General features: G+C 38.8%; 1 protein-coding gene and 1 long non-coding RNA gene across 3 annotated transcripts in view; both read left to right on the top strand.

The window, feature by feature from the left end:
* The window catches only part of CRTC1 (CREB regulated transcription coactivator 1), a 55,452-nt gene that overhangs the window by 4,278 nt on the left and 37,400 nt on the right, over nt 1–13,774 (top strand). The gene's annotated exons all lie outside the window — the stretch shown is intronic.
* On the top strand, nt 5,314–5,969 carry LOC310920174. Its single transcript, XR_014591919.1, has 2 exons — nt 5,314–5,557; nt 5,921–5,969. It is a non-coding gene; the product is annotated as an uncharacterized lncRNA (long non-coding RNA).

Raw genomic sequence — 13,774 nt, 5'->3', positions numbered from 1 at the left:
CCCAGCTCAGTTAATATGCAAACCAGTATTTAAAAGCTTAGTTAAATCAGGAATGCTAATCTGCTTTTTAAAAATGAGAAAACACTAATGATGATGATGATGATGATGATCCAGAGTGACTCCTGGTGTCTTCAGCAGGTTTTTATTAAATAAAGTGATACAAAAGAAATTCCTGATGACGTGAGAGTGGCTTTGAATATCTGAGAGATATTAAAGAAATGCATCAAAATCAGGACTGAGCCCTCCTAGCACAGAGATTGATGTTTCCAGCTGGCAGCTCAGGGTAAAAACAAATTTCTCTCCACATAAAAATGGGAATTTTTCCAGCTCTAGAGGGGTAGTTTTTTTCTCTTCATTAACTTTCCCAAAGTTTGAGCTCTGAGTTTGCACATTTGGGGACACCAAACCCCTTGTCACTGGAGGACACAAAATAACCACATTCACTCATCAGGTTGAGAATTAAAAGAGAAAATTTATTATTATTTGAGATTTATATAGAGTTTGGAATTTTTTGAAGGATTGGAGACAAGAGTGACACCTTTCTGACCCCAGTGGTCAGCTTAGAAATCCATCAATTTGTCTTTCCTTCAAAAAGGAATTACATATTTACAAAAAATAAGTTTTTATTTATGTCACAAATGTGAAAAATCTCCTGTAAAAAAATCAGAAGGGTGAAAAAATCAAATTAACACCCCCCTGGGCACCCTTTCCATGCAGAAATTCCTGTTCATGTCCAGCCTGGAGAGCTCGAGGCCGTTTCCTTTGTCCTGGGAGCTTTGTGGCCATCCTGAAGCAGAACCCCAAATAAAACAGGGATTTTGGAAGCCCCTGAAGATGCCTCCACCTGGAGCCAGCAGTGCCTTTAATTCTTTGAAAGAATGTTTGTAAAATCAGCAGGAGTGAGAGGCAAAAGGGACCTGCCAGGGCAACAAAGAATTTCTGTGTTCTTGTGCAAGCCTTGGCTCCCTCAGCCCGCCTGAGCTGTCCAAGGTAAACACTGTGAGCTCTGCTCTGCCATCCTGGGAAACCTGCACTGAGCAGGGCAAGCTTTCTTCTGCCTAAACCCAAACCAGCTTTTTTTAAAATTATTTTTTATTATTATTTTTTAAAATTTTTTATTTTTTAAAAAAATTTAATTTAATTTTTTTTTTTAAGGCTAAACCCAAAACACCTTTTTTTTTAAATTATTTTTTATTATTATTTTTTAAAATTTTTTATTTTTTTAAAAATTTAATTTATTTTTTTTTAAGGCTAAACCCAAAACACCTTTTTTTAAATTATTTATTATTATTATTATTTTTAAAATTTTTTATTTTTTAAAAAATTTAATTTAATTTTTTTTTAAGGCTAAACCCAAAACACCTTTTTTAAAAATTATTTATTATTATTATTATTTTTAATTTTTCATTTTTTAAAAAATTTAATTTAATTTTTTTTTTAAGGAGACAATGACTTTTTTTTTATTTTATTTTTTTTATATATATATTTTTTTTACTGATTGTCCCATCACTCCCACACAACACAGCTGCTGCTGGACAAAAAAAAAATAAATCTTTTCTATGTACAATGGCCAAATTTCTGGGTGTTGATGATGTAGCAGAGCTGGGAAGGCTCTGGGAGCACACGAGGCTGAATTGTACAACTGCTGCATTTTTATTTTTTTTTTTTTTTTTTTGGTGTTTGGTTGTAATTCTCAGGGTGAACATGTGGGACTCAGCTCCGGCTGCTGCTGCTGCCTTTGGGTTTTTATTTAGCACCAGCACTGGGTGGTAATTTGCATTTATAGAAGGTGTTTAGGAAGAGGATTTTGTTCTCAAGGTGAGGTACAGTCAGTTCTTCCAGTTCTTTGGGCTTGAGTTGGGGTTTTCCCCTCAAAACAAGAGCTGAGCCTGTGGTTCCACTGAAAAGGGCGACGTGTAGATACTCATTCTCTCAGTTTAACACTCAAAAATTGAAATTTATGGTGCTGCCTTTAACTTCCAGCTGCGACCGTGGAAGTGACAGAGGTGCCAAAAGAACAGGAGGGGCTGGGGCTGTGAGAATCTGAGTTCTGTGCTGGCCAGGGGGTGAAGGAGGATCTTCTGTGTGAGTAAAACATCACCCCACAAATCACAGCCACGGGAGCTGCGCCTCAGAGTCCTTCTCAACAATTATTTGGTGTTGAAAAATGATTTTAGTGGCAGTGAGGGCAAACTGTCTTCAGGATCTGTGAGGTGGGAAGGACAAAAAGCTCTTCCTCCTGCACAGAGGAAAAGGAGGGGAAACTCTGGAAAGCCCAGAGTGTGGTTGTGGTTTTGTGAGGACGTGGCCTTGGGAACCATTTTTTCCCTTTTTTTGGTTTTCTCCATCAGATTAAGTTCTTATCGATTTTTTTTTTTATCGAGTGAACAGCATTTTTATTTTACCAACTACCTCAGAAACAGCATTTATTGAAATCTGCCATCCCTGCTGCTCTCACTAACACTTTCCTCTCTGGTTTATAATCAATTGATCGATGCCATTGATTTTGGTTCGGAAACACTTCCTGCATTTTAGGAATATCAAAGCCCTGACTCTGCTGAGGCAGCACCAGGCAGATTTCAATGAAAATTTTCATTTTTTTGTCCAGCACCATCCACCCCACATGTGGCTACAGCAGGGATGGACCAAATTAAACCAAACCCACGAGTTTGGGGCTTTTGGAGAGGAATTTTATCCCAAATTCCCTGCACTGTGTGAGTTTTCAGTGCAGATTTCAATGAAAATTTTCATTTTTTTGTCCAGCACCACCCACCCCACATGTGGCTACAGCAGGGATGGACCAAATTAAACCTTTTATCCCAAATTTCCTGCACTGTGTGAATTTTCAGTGCAGATTTCATTGAAAATTTTCATTTTTTTGTCCAGCACCACCCACCCCACATGTGGCTACAGCAGGGATGGACCAAATTAAACCAAATTCATGAGTTTGGGGTTTTTGGAGGGAATTTTATCCCAAATTTCCTGCACTGTGTGAATTTTCTGTAAGAAATTCCTCCCTGTGAGAGGGTGGGGAGGCCCTGGCAGGGGTTGCTTGGATAAATTCTGGATTTCTCATCTCTGGAAATGTCCAAAGGCAGGGGTTTGGAGCAGCCTGGGATAGTGGAAGGTGTCCCTGTTCCACAGGGTGGAATTTGATGATTTTTTAAGGTTCTTCCAACCCAAACCAGTCTGGGATTCTGTGAAATTATCGAGTGTTCCCGAGCACTTCCATCATCATCATCGCCGTAATCAAACCCTAATTTGGCCAAAAAAAACAAACCAGCCACCCTCTCAAAAAAAAAGATCAATGGGGATTTAACCAAAATGTATTAAAGGCTAAATATTTCTCTGTGTTCTCCATTCTCCACCTGTGATGGCAAAGGAAGATTTTCTTGAGGAGTGAAGGGCAGTTTGGTCTGTGGCATCGATCTCTCCCTGATGCTCTGTCACACACTGACATCGATATTTCTGTGCCTAATGCAGGAGCTGAAACTCAAGTAGACTTCAAGGCACTTATAGCAAAAAAAAAAAAAAGTGAAGAAAATAAGCTTTTCTGGGTTAAAATCATTGCTGGTTGTGCTGTTTGGGGTTTTGCCCTGATGTTTTTGTAGCTGTGCTGGAGGAGCTGTTGCTGAGAGTTTCCTCAAGGCTTGGAGTGAAAAGCAGCAAATTCAAATTCAGCTGGATTTTTTTGGGAACAGAGTTCATTTAGTGACAATGACCAGCTGTGACCTTGTTACTACTTCATTTATTTTATTTTATTTTTTTATTTCTGGTCTCAACTTCTCTCACATTTATTAAACAAATGTGATCCCAAAGGCTGGGAGTGTCCATGGGATGGTGGGAAGTGTCTCCTTAATGTCCCTTTCCAACCCAAACCACTCTGCACTTCTGTGAGCTCGAGATGACAGCTGGATGTGAGTCTTTATTATTATCATCAGCACCTCTGGAGTTAATATTTCAAAATGTTGCTTTGATTTGTTTGAAATTATTCGCATTTTTGTGTTGTTGGGAGCGATATCCAGCCATGAGGATCTCCAGCAGTTCCTGAACATTGAATTGATCATTTCATGTTTTATTTAGGACTGTACAAATCATAAAGTTGTCACTGAGTGTTGACAACATCCTTGTTTGGCAAATGATTTCTCTGGAATTACAAACTCTTCTCCTTGTACCAGAACAATCCAACAACAACCACACACCCACAAAAAAATAAAACAGCTTTTAAATAATGAACTGGAGGAGGCTGAAGTGCTGCAGCAAGAATTATCCCACAACTCCCTGAAAGTCTCTGTTTCACAGGCAGATTTTTCTCTGAGTGTCTTTTTTTTTTTCCGTCTTTTCCTGCTCTATCACTTTTCCTGATGATTGGGAAAATCTCCTCTGTGCTTTCCCCTGCTGGTTTTTCCTGCACTCACTTATCACTCCCGAGCAGTAAGATGTGTTAACTGCACTCTGCAGCTCTGGCAGATGAATTTTCAATTAATTTTTGGTACCTAACTATTACTATTTATGTGAATATTATTTTCCTTGGACGGCTGAGGTCTCGGAGGGGAGAGAATTGGAGTTGATATCCCCAAATATCCCCAAATATATGAATTTTCAGGCAGATGTTGATAGTTCCCACCTCAGACAGTTGTTGGTGACAGGATGGGGCCTCTTCAAACCTCTTGTGATTTTTTTTTTTTGCAGGAGATTTTTTTTTTTTCCAAAAAAAAAAAAAAGGATTTCAACATCTGTAAACTGGATTAAAGGAATAAAAAACCTCCTTGAGACAAGGGAAGGGAGAGGTTGTTTCATACCCTCACTTCTCACTTTTTGATTTCCTTGCAGAGTCTTCAGTGTAGATTTGTATTCCTGGCAGCAAGAGGGATAAAGAAATATCTGATTTAATATTTATTTAATATCTTAAAGTTTCCAGCAGGCAGCTCAGACTCAAATGTCTGATTGACCTTCTCCTTGTAATTAGATTTTTGCCTCTGGTTCAGGGAGATGATTGTGCTCAATGAGCCTTTTGCATTCGAAGAATTCGGGCTCTGATGATATTTGGGATATTTTTGATACCTGGAGGGGTTGGCTGAGGCCACATTTTTAAGCCACAAACAATTTTTTCTGTCACTTTTGGCCACTCTGAGGGCAGAGTGAGCTGCCCCTGAACCCCACAAAGATTTCAAACACTCCCTGCTTGGTTCCCAATTTACGAAAATCGTGGGGTTACATAACTGAAATTTTTCATTCTTTCGCTAAAAATAAAAAATGGAACATAAAAGCTATTTTTATCTTACTTAATGAGGGCATCTCTGCTTTTATTTCAGCTTTTCTGAGGCGTTTCAATAGGAGGGATGGGGATGGTTGAGGAACTTTTTGTTGAAGCTGGACAATTGTTTCCTGGCCTTTTCCATCACATCCCTGCTCAGAGGAAATAATTCTTTTTTTTTTTTTTTAAAGAAAAGAAAGTTCTTTTTAACTCAGTGAGAAATTTCTTTTAGGTTGGTTTGTAGTAATTAGTGCTGTGTGGGGTAGGGCTGTATCTTTCATTTTTGGGGTTGTTTTTTAGGTTTGTTTTGGGTTTGTTTTGTCTCCTGCTCTCCACGAGTCACCCAAGCGCCCAAAATTTGATTATAAAACCAAAAAAAAGTCCTTCTTGCCTCCCAATTCTTTACACAACTCATTATCAGCTAAAACACAAAAAACCAAACAAGATTTCAAGACCTAAACAACACCAAAAGAATTTTTTTTTTTGCCTCCTGGACATCAAACAACAAAACCAGCTTGGAGCAGGAACTCTCCTCCTCTTTTGCTTTAAATCAAATTATCAACATCATCCACTCTGTAAAAAAACCTGGCAGGGCAAAAGGGAGTAGTAATTAGTGCTGTGTGGGGCAGGGCTGTATCTTTCATTTTTGGGGTTGTTTTTTAGGGTTATTTTTTGGGTTTGTTTTGTCTCCTGCTCTCCATGAGTCACCCAAGCGCCCAAAATTTGATTATAAAACAAAAAAAGTGCCCAAAATTTGATTATAAAACCAAAAAAAAGTCCTCCTTGCCTCTCAATTCTCCACACAATTCATTATCAGCTAAAACACAAAAAAACAAACAAGATTTCAAGACCTAAACAACACCAAAAGAATTTTTTTTTTTGCCTCCTGGACATCAAACAACAAACCCCAGAGCAGGAACTCTCCTCCTTTTCTGCTTTAAATCAAATTATCAACATCATCCACTCTGTAAAAAAACCTGGCAGGGAAAAAGGGAGTAGTAATTAGTGCTGTGTGGGGCAGGGCTGTATCTTTCATTTTTGGGGTTGATTTTTAGGGTTATTTTTTATTTTATATTTTTTATTTTATATTTTTTTTTGCCTCCTGGACATCAAACAACAAACCAGCTTCGATCAGGAACTCTCCTTTTCTGCTTTAAATCAAATTATCAACATCATCCACTCTGTAAAAAAAAACCTGGCAGGGAAAAAGGGAAGGTGGCACTCCCTGAGCTCTGCCACGGGCTGGGGTTTGTTTTTTTTTTTAAAGCTGTAAAAAATCAGGTTTTGTTGTAGCTTTGCTTGGCTCCCTGCCCGGCGATAGAGCACAACTCGGAAGAATTGTCACTATTTTAAGGCTCCCAGTTTTTTGCTGTATCCTGTTTTTGCTGCTGCTCAGTTGTGACTGGGAAGTTTTTTTCAACAGTAAAACCCTTTGTTTCACCAGAAATAGCTGAGTGGTTTTTTTTAAAAAAAAACACCCAGTCAAAGCCTTGTGGTGTTATTTTATTCTTTATTATTATTTGGTTTATTTATTCAGGTCCTGCAAGGTTCATAATGATTCTTTCCCCTCAGACCCCTCCAAGTGATTCAAATTCATTCATTTTGGGGAGAAAAAATACAGTTTTTCTCTGTTTTTGCTGTTCAGAGATTAGAAAAGAAAGAAAACAGAAATAAATAATCCCAGTATTAAATGCTGTCACCTCCTCTCTCCCCTCCTCTTTCTGGTTCCTTTTCTTTGGGTTCACTGAGTGTTTTATTTGAGTGTTTAAATCCAGTCACAGCCTTGTGGCATTAAAGTTTTATTCTTTATTATTATAGTTTAGTTTATTTATTCAGGTCCCTCAAGGTGTGTTCATAATGATTCTTTGCCCTCTATCCCCCCTCAATCATTAATATTCATTAATTTTGGGGAGAAAAATGCAGTCTTTCTCTGTTCAGAGATTAGAAAAGAAATAAAAAATAATCACAGTATTAAATGCTGTCACCTCCTCTCTCTGGTTCCTTTTCTTTGTGTTCACTGAGTGTTTTAATCCAGTCACAGCCCCCGTGGCATTAAAGTTTTATTCTTGATTATTATAGTTTAGTTTATTTATTCAGGTCCTGCAAGGTTCCTAATGATTCTTTGCCCTCAACCCTCCCCCAAGTGATTCAATTTCATTCATTTTGGGGAGAAAAATGCATTTTTTTTGCTGTTTAGAGATTAGAAAATAAATAAAAAATAATCACAGTATTAAATACTGTCACCTCTTCTCTCCCCTCCTCTTTCTGGTTCCTTTTCTTTGTGTTCACTGAGTGTTTTAATGCATTTGGGGTGAAAATTAAACTCCCTGCAAATCAAGGCTGGCCTGGTGTGCTCAGCTCAGCTCTGAGGAAAAAATTCCTTGGGAAATATCTCAGTGACAGAAACAAAACTGCTGCTCTTTCCTTGCTGCTAAATCCCAAGATATTACAACAAACAAAAAAAAATTGATTTTTTTTTCTTGAGAAAAAAGAAAAAAAAAGAAAAAAAAAAGAAAAAAAAAGCTATTAATTTTTTTTTTTTTAAAGCATTTGAGTGCAGTGTGGATTTTAAAGGTTGTAAATAGTGCTGGGGTGTGAGATCTTTTCCACTTTGACAGGAATTGGAGGAGGCAGCTGGGGGAGAGCTCCCAGCCCGGGTGATTTCACAGTTTTCTGGCTCAGACAAGCAGGGGAGCTCCTGCAGGAGGATCTGATGGGGCCTTGGAGTTTGGAGATGACTCATGAGAGGACAAAACAATCCACTGAAGTGATTTGAGGTCTTAAATAATCTTCTTCAACAGGAAGGTGAAGAAAACATGAACTGATGAGTAATAATTGGCTTCTCTTGGAGTGCTCAGAGTGCAGGGCTGGGGCTTGGCCAGAGCTCAGCCCCTTCCTCCTCCTGATCAATAATGGCTCAGCCCCTTCCTCCTGCTGATCAATACCAGCTCAGCCCTTTCCTCCTGCTGATCAATAACAGCCCCTTCCTCCTGCTGATCAATACCAGCTCAGCCCCTTCCTCCTGCTGATCAATAACAGCTCAGCCCCTTCCTCCTGCTGATCAATAACAGCTCAGCCCTTTCCTCTGCTGATCAATAACAGCTCCTGCTGATCAATAACAGCTCAGCCCCTTCCTCCTGATCAATACCAGCTCAGCCCTTTCCTCTGCTGATCAATAACAGCTCAGCCCCTTCCTCCTGCTGATCAATAACAGCTCAGCCCCTTCCTCCTGCTGATCAATACCAGCTCAGCCCCTTCCTCCTGATCAATAACGGCTCAGCCCCTTCCTCTGCTGATCAATACCAGCTCAGCCCCTTCCTCTGCTGATCAATAACAGCTCAGCCCCTTCCTCCTGCTGATCAATACCAGCTCAGCCCCTCCTGCTGATCAATAACGGCTCAGCCCTGATCAATGGGTTTATTGGCCTGGACTCCAGTGCTCCAGGCAAAGGATTGTGTTTGGGTTGGAGTTCTCAGTTGGGGTTCTTGGGGTGCTCTGGGCAGGGCCAGGAGCTGGGTTTGGTCCTTGTGAGTCCCTTGGAGCTCTGCCTGTTCTGGGATAAATTCATTTTAGTTTGATCCTGATGGGTCCCTGATAACTCAGTGTGTTCTGGGATAAATTCATTTTGGTTTGATCCTGATGGGTCCCTTATAACTCAGTGTGTTCTGGGATAAATTCATTTTGGTTTGATCCTGATGGGTCCCTTATAACTCAGTGTGTTCTGGGATAAATTCATTTTGGTTTGATCCTGATGGGTCCCTTATAACTCAGTGTGTTCTGGGATAAATTCATTTTAGTTTGATCCTGATGGGTCCCTTATAACTCAGTGTGTTCTGGGATAAATTCATTTTGGTTTGATCCTGATGGGTCCCTTATAACTCAGTGTGTTCTGGGATAAATTCATTTTAGTTTGATCCTGATGGGTCCCTGATAACTCAGTGTGTTCTGGGATAAATTCATTTTGGTTTGATCCTGATGGGTCCCTTATAACTCAGTGTGTTCTGGGATAAATTCATTTTGGTTTGATCCTGATGGGTCCCTTATAACTCAGTGTGTTCTGGGATAAATTCATTTTGGTTTGATCCTGATGGGTCCCTTATAACTCAGTGTGTTCTGGGATAAATTCATTTTAGTTTGTTCCTGATGGGTCCCTTATAACTCAGTGTGTTCTGGGATAAATTCATTTTGGTTTGATCCTGATGGGTCCCTTATAACTCAGTGTGTTCTGGGATAAATTCATTTTGGTTTGATCCTGATGGGTCCCTTATAACTCAGTGTGTTCTGGGATAAATTCATTTTGGTTTGATCCTGATGGGTCCCTTATAACTCAGTGTGTTCTGGGATAAATTAATTTTAACTTGGTCCTGATGGATCCCTTTTAACTCAGTGTGTTCTGGGATAAATTCATTTTGGTTTGTTCCTGATGGGTCCCTTATAACTCAGTGTGTTCTGGGATAAATTCATTTTGGTTTGATCCTGATGGGTCCCTTATAACTCAGCCTGTTCTGGGATAAATTCATTTTGGTTTGATCCTGATGGGTCCCTTATAACTCAGTGTGTTCTGGGATAAATTCATTTTGGTTTGATCCTGATGGGTCCCTTATAACTCAGTGTGTTCTGGGATAAATTCATTTTGGTTTGATCCTGATGGGTCCCTTGTAACTCAGTGTGTTCTGGGATAAATTCATTTTGATTTGATTCTGATGGGATCCCTTCTAACAGTCTGTTCTGTGATAAATTCATTTTAGTTTGTTCCTCATGGATCCCTTGTAACTCAGCCTGTTCTGTGATAAATTCATTTTAATTTGATCCTGATGGGTCCCTTATAACTTAGTCTGTTCTGTATAAACTTATTTTAGGTTGGTCCTGATGGAATCTCTTTTAACTCAGCCTTTTCTGAACTTATTTTAGGTTCACCCTGATGGATCCCTTCCAACTCAGCCTTTTCTGTGATAAATTCATTTTAACTTGGTCCTGATGGATCCCTTTTAACTCGGTGTGTTCTGTGATAAATTCATTTTAGTTTGTTCCTCATGGATCCCTTCTAACTTAGTCTGTTCTGTGATAAATTCATTTTAGTTTGTTCCTCATGGATCCCTTCTAACTTAGTCTATTCTGTGATAAATTAATTTTAATTTGATCCTGATGGGTCCCTTATAACTTAGTCTGTTCTGTGATGAATTTGTTTTAGGTTGATCCTGATGGATCCCTTTTAACTCAGCCTGTTCTGTGATAATTTCATTTTAACTTGGTCCTTATGGGTCCTTTCTAACTCAGTCTTTTCTGTGATAAACTTATTTTAGGTTGATCCTGATGGATCCCTTCTAACTCAGTGCATTCTGTAATAAATTTATTTTAGGTTTACCCTGATAGGTCCCTTTTAACACAAACTTTTCCGTGAGAAATTTATTTTCATTTGTTTTACAGTGAGTTCTGTGTTGCAGCTCAGCTGTGTGGGGTAGGGCTGTGTCTCTGAGATTGTTTTTTTGGGGTTATTTTTTGAGGTTGATTTGTCTCCTGTTCTCCAGGAATCACCCAAGTGCCCAAAGTTTGATGATGACAAAGAAAAGCTCATTCTTGCCTCCCAATTCTCTGTTTCCTGGTCATGCAGCTGCAAAAATTAGGAATTTTTTTTTGAGTTTTACTCCCAAATCTGCAGGGTGGGAATACCTTCCTCATCTTATCACAGCCTGGAGATCAGAACTGACTCCTTCCCTTCTGTCAGAGCACAGAATTTCCAGTTCTGCCTTAATTTTTGGAGAGTTTTTGCAGCAGCTGCAGGTGTTGGAACCTTTGAGAGCTCAGGATTTTCCTGGGGAGCCCCTGCAAGTGGCAGGATTGAAGCAAAATGCTATCAGGTAACCTTTCAAAAATAATCAAATTTACAAATTCCCCATCCAGCTGTGCCCTTCCCTGTGTCCGGCAGGTTTCGTTATAAAAACACCTTTTTTCTAAATCCCAGTTTGTTTTTTCATGGAGCTCCTGTTTCATTCCAGGAGATGAAAAAAGAGGATTTTCCTTCTCCTTTTTTTCTGTGCTGAGCTGGTGGGAGCTTGGACAACCTTTGCTCCTGGTCCTTGGAGGCATCACCTCTCATTTTGTTGGTAATTTTTGAGAAAATTTGAGTGTTTTAATGCACTGGGGATGAAAATTAAATTAAAATCAAGTCTGGCCTGGTGTGCTCAGCTCAGCTCTGAGGAAATGTCTCAGTGGCAGAAACAAAACTTCTGCTCTTTTGTGGCTGCTGAATTCCAAGATATTACAACAGCTCAAAAATAATAATAAAAAAACAACAAAAATGCTTTTTTAAAAAAAAATTTGGCTTTTTCCCTGCATTTTTTTGTTCTTCCTGGCTGGGTTTGCTTGGCCTGAGAGTCGTGTTTGTGTCCTGATCCTTGGAGGCATCACCTCTCATTTTGTTGTTAATTTTGGAGAAAATTTGAGTGTTTTAATGCACTGGGGGGTGAAAATTAAATTAAAATCCCTGAAAATCAATCCCTGGCCTGGTGTGCTCAGCTCAGCTCTGAGGAAATGTCTCAGTGGCAGAAACAAAACTTCTGCTCTTTCATGGCTGCAAAATTCCAAGATATTACAACAGTTTCCTTCCCTTCAAAAATAATAATAATAAAAAAACAACAAAAATGTCTTTTTTTAAAAAAAAAAATTGGCCTTTTCCCTGCATTTTTTGTTCTTCCTGGCTGGGTTTGCTTGGCCTGAGAGTCGTGTTTGTGTCCTGGTCCTTGGAGGCATCACCTCTCATTTTGTTGGTAATTTTTTGAGGTTTTTGAGAAAATTTGAGTGTTTTGGTGCATTGGGGGTGAAAATTAAATTAAAATCAAGGCTGGCCTGGTGTGCTCAGCTCAGCTCTGAGGAAATGTCTCAGTTGCAGAAACAAAACTTCTGCTCTTTCATGGCTGCAAAATTCCAAGATATTACAACAGCTTCCTTCCCTTCAAAAATAATAATAATAAAAAACCAACAAAAATGCTTTTTTTTTCTTAAATTTTGGCTTTTTCCCTGCATTTTTTTTTTGTTCTTCCTGGCTGGGTTTGCTTGGCCTGAGAGTCGTGTTTGTGTCCTGATCCTTGGAGGCATCACCTCCTGTTTTGTTGTTAATTTTTTGAGGTTTTTGAGAAAATTCGAGTGTTTTAATGCACTGGGAGTGAAAATTAAATTAAAATCAAGTCTGGCCTGGTGTGCTCAGCTCAGCTCTGAGGAAATGTCTCAGTGGCAGAAACAAAACTTTCATTGCTGCAAAATTCCAAGATACTACAACAGCTTCCTTCCCTTCAAAAATAATAATAAAAAACCAACAAAAATACTTTTTTTTTTCTTAAATTTTGGCCTTTTCCCTGCATTTTTTTTTTGTTTTTCCTGGCTGGGTTTGCTTGTTTAAATCCTTAAAAGTGATTTTAAGTGTGACAAGTCCTGGTGCTGGAGGAATAAACAATGATGAAGCAATTCCACAAACGCCGGGGTCACATCCAGTTCATCCCATATTTCTGCAGGTTTTGTTTTTTATTTTTGAGGTAATTTTCACTTCATTTCTAGTAGACATTTGGCTTCCTGTTTTGGCTCTTTGTCTTTTATTTCCCTGTAAAATCCTCCTCAGATCCTCCTCAGGTGGATTGGCACAGGCAACGAGGAAAACTCATCTTCAACCTTCAAATCTTTATTTTTATCACCTAAAAAACACCCTGAAATTTCTTTAATTCAACGATTAAGAGAAAATCCTGGTAAAAAACAAGGAAAAGGGAATTTCTTTGGCCACAGTTTTGTTAATTCCAGCAGCTCCTGGTGCTTTTCCACCTCCCCAACCTGAAAATTAAAATTAATAAATGAACAGACACAAAGTTCTGAGCACAGAATGAATTTCAGGGGGTTTGGTGCCTTCAAAGGGACATTTCTCCCCACTCAAAATCCTCCTGGTGATAAAAAAAAAGCAAATAAAAGCTGAAAAAGAAAAGAGACTTTAACAGGGGTTGAATGATTAAAACCTCATTAAAATTGAATTATTTAAAAAGTTCTTTAAGGTGCCCAGAACTCTCTGAGCACCCAGATTTTGGCTCCTCAAGGGAATCATTTTCTGTTAAAAAAAATTTATATTAAAATTTGAATTTTAAAAACTCAACATTTGCTATTGAAATAATTCCTAAAATTAATACACTGCTCTTTTATGAACTCACTGAAAACTGCCTGGGATTTCTTTAATTCAATAAGAGAATTCAATGAACTCGCCCTCCCTGGAAATTGGGAGGATTTTTCTGCTGGAATTGCCTGGGATTTCTCTAATTCAATAATAGAAAATCCTGGTAAAAACCAAGGAAAATGGAATTTTTTTGGCCACAATTTTGTTAATTCCAGCAGCTCCTGGTGTCTCCCCACCTCCCCAACCTGAAAATTAAATTAAAAAAAAAAAAAAATTAAAAAAATAACTTAGAAGAACTGTTGCAAAACATTTTGTTCCGAGCTGCTGTTGGAATTTCTGAAATCCCAAGTGACCAGAACAGCTGCTCT

This window comes from Zosterops lateralis (assembly GCF_965231275.1).
Source record: "Zosterops lateralis genome assembly, chromosome: 29".
In the NCBI taxonomy this organism is placed as follows: Eukaryota; Metazoa; Chordata; class Aves; order Passeriformes; family Zosteropidae; genus Zosterops; species Zosterops lateralis.
This window is presented reverse-complemented; position numbering and strand designations above follow the sequence as displayed.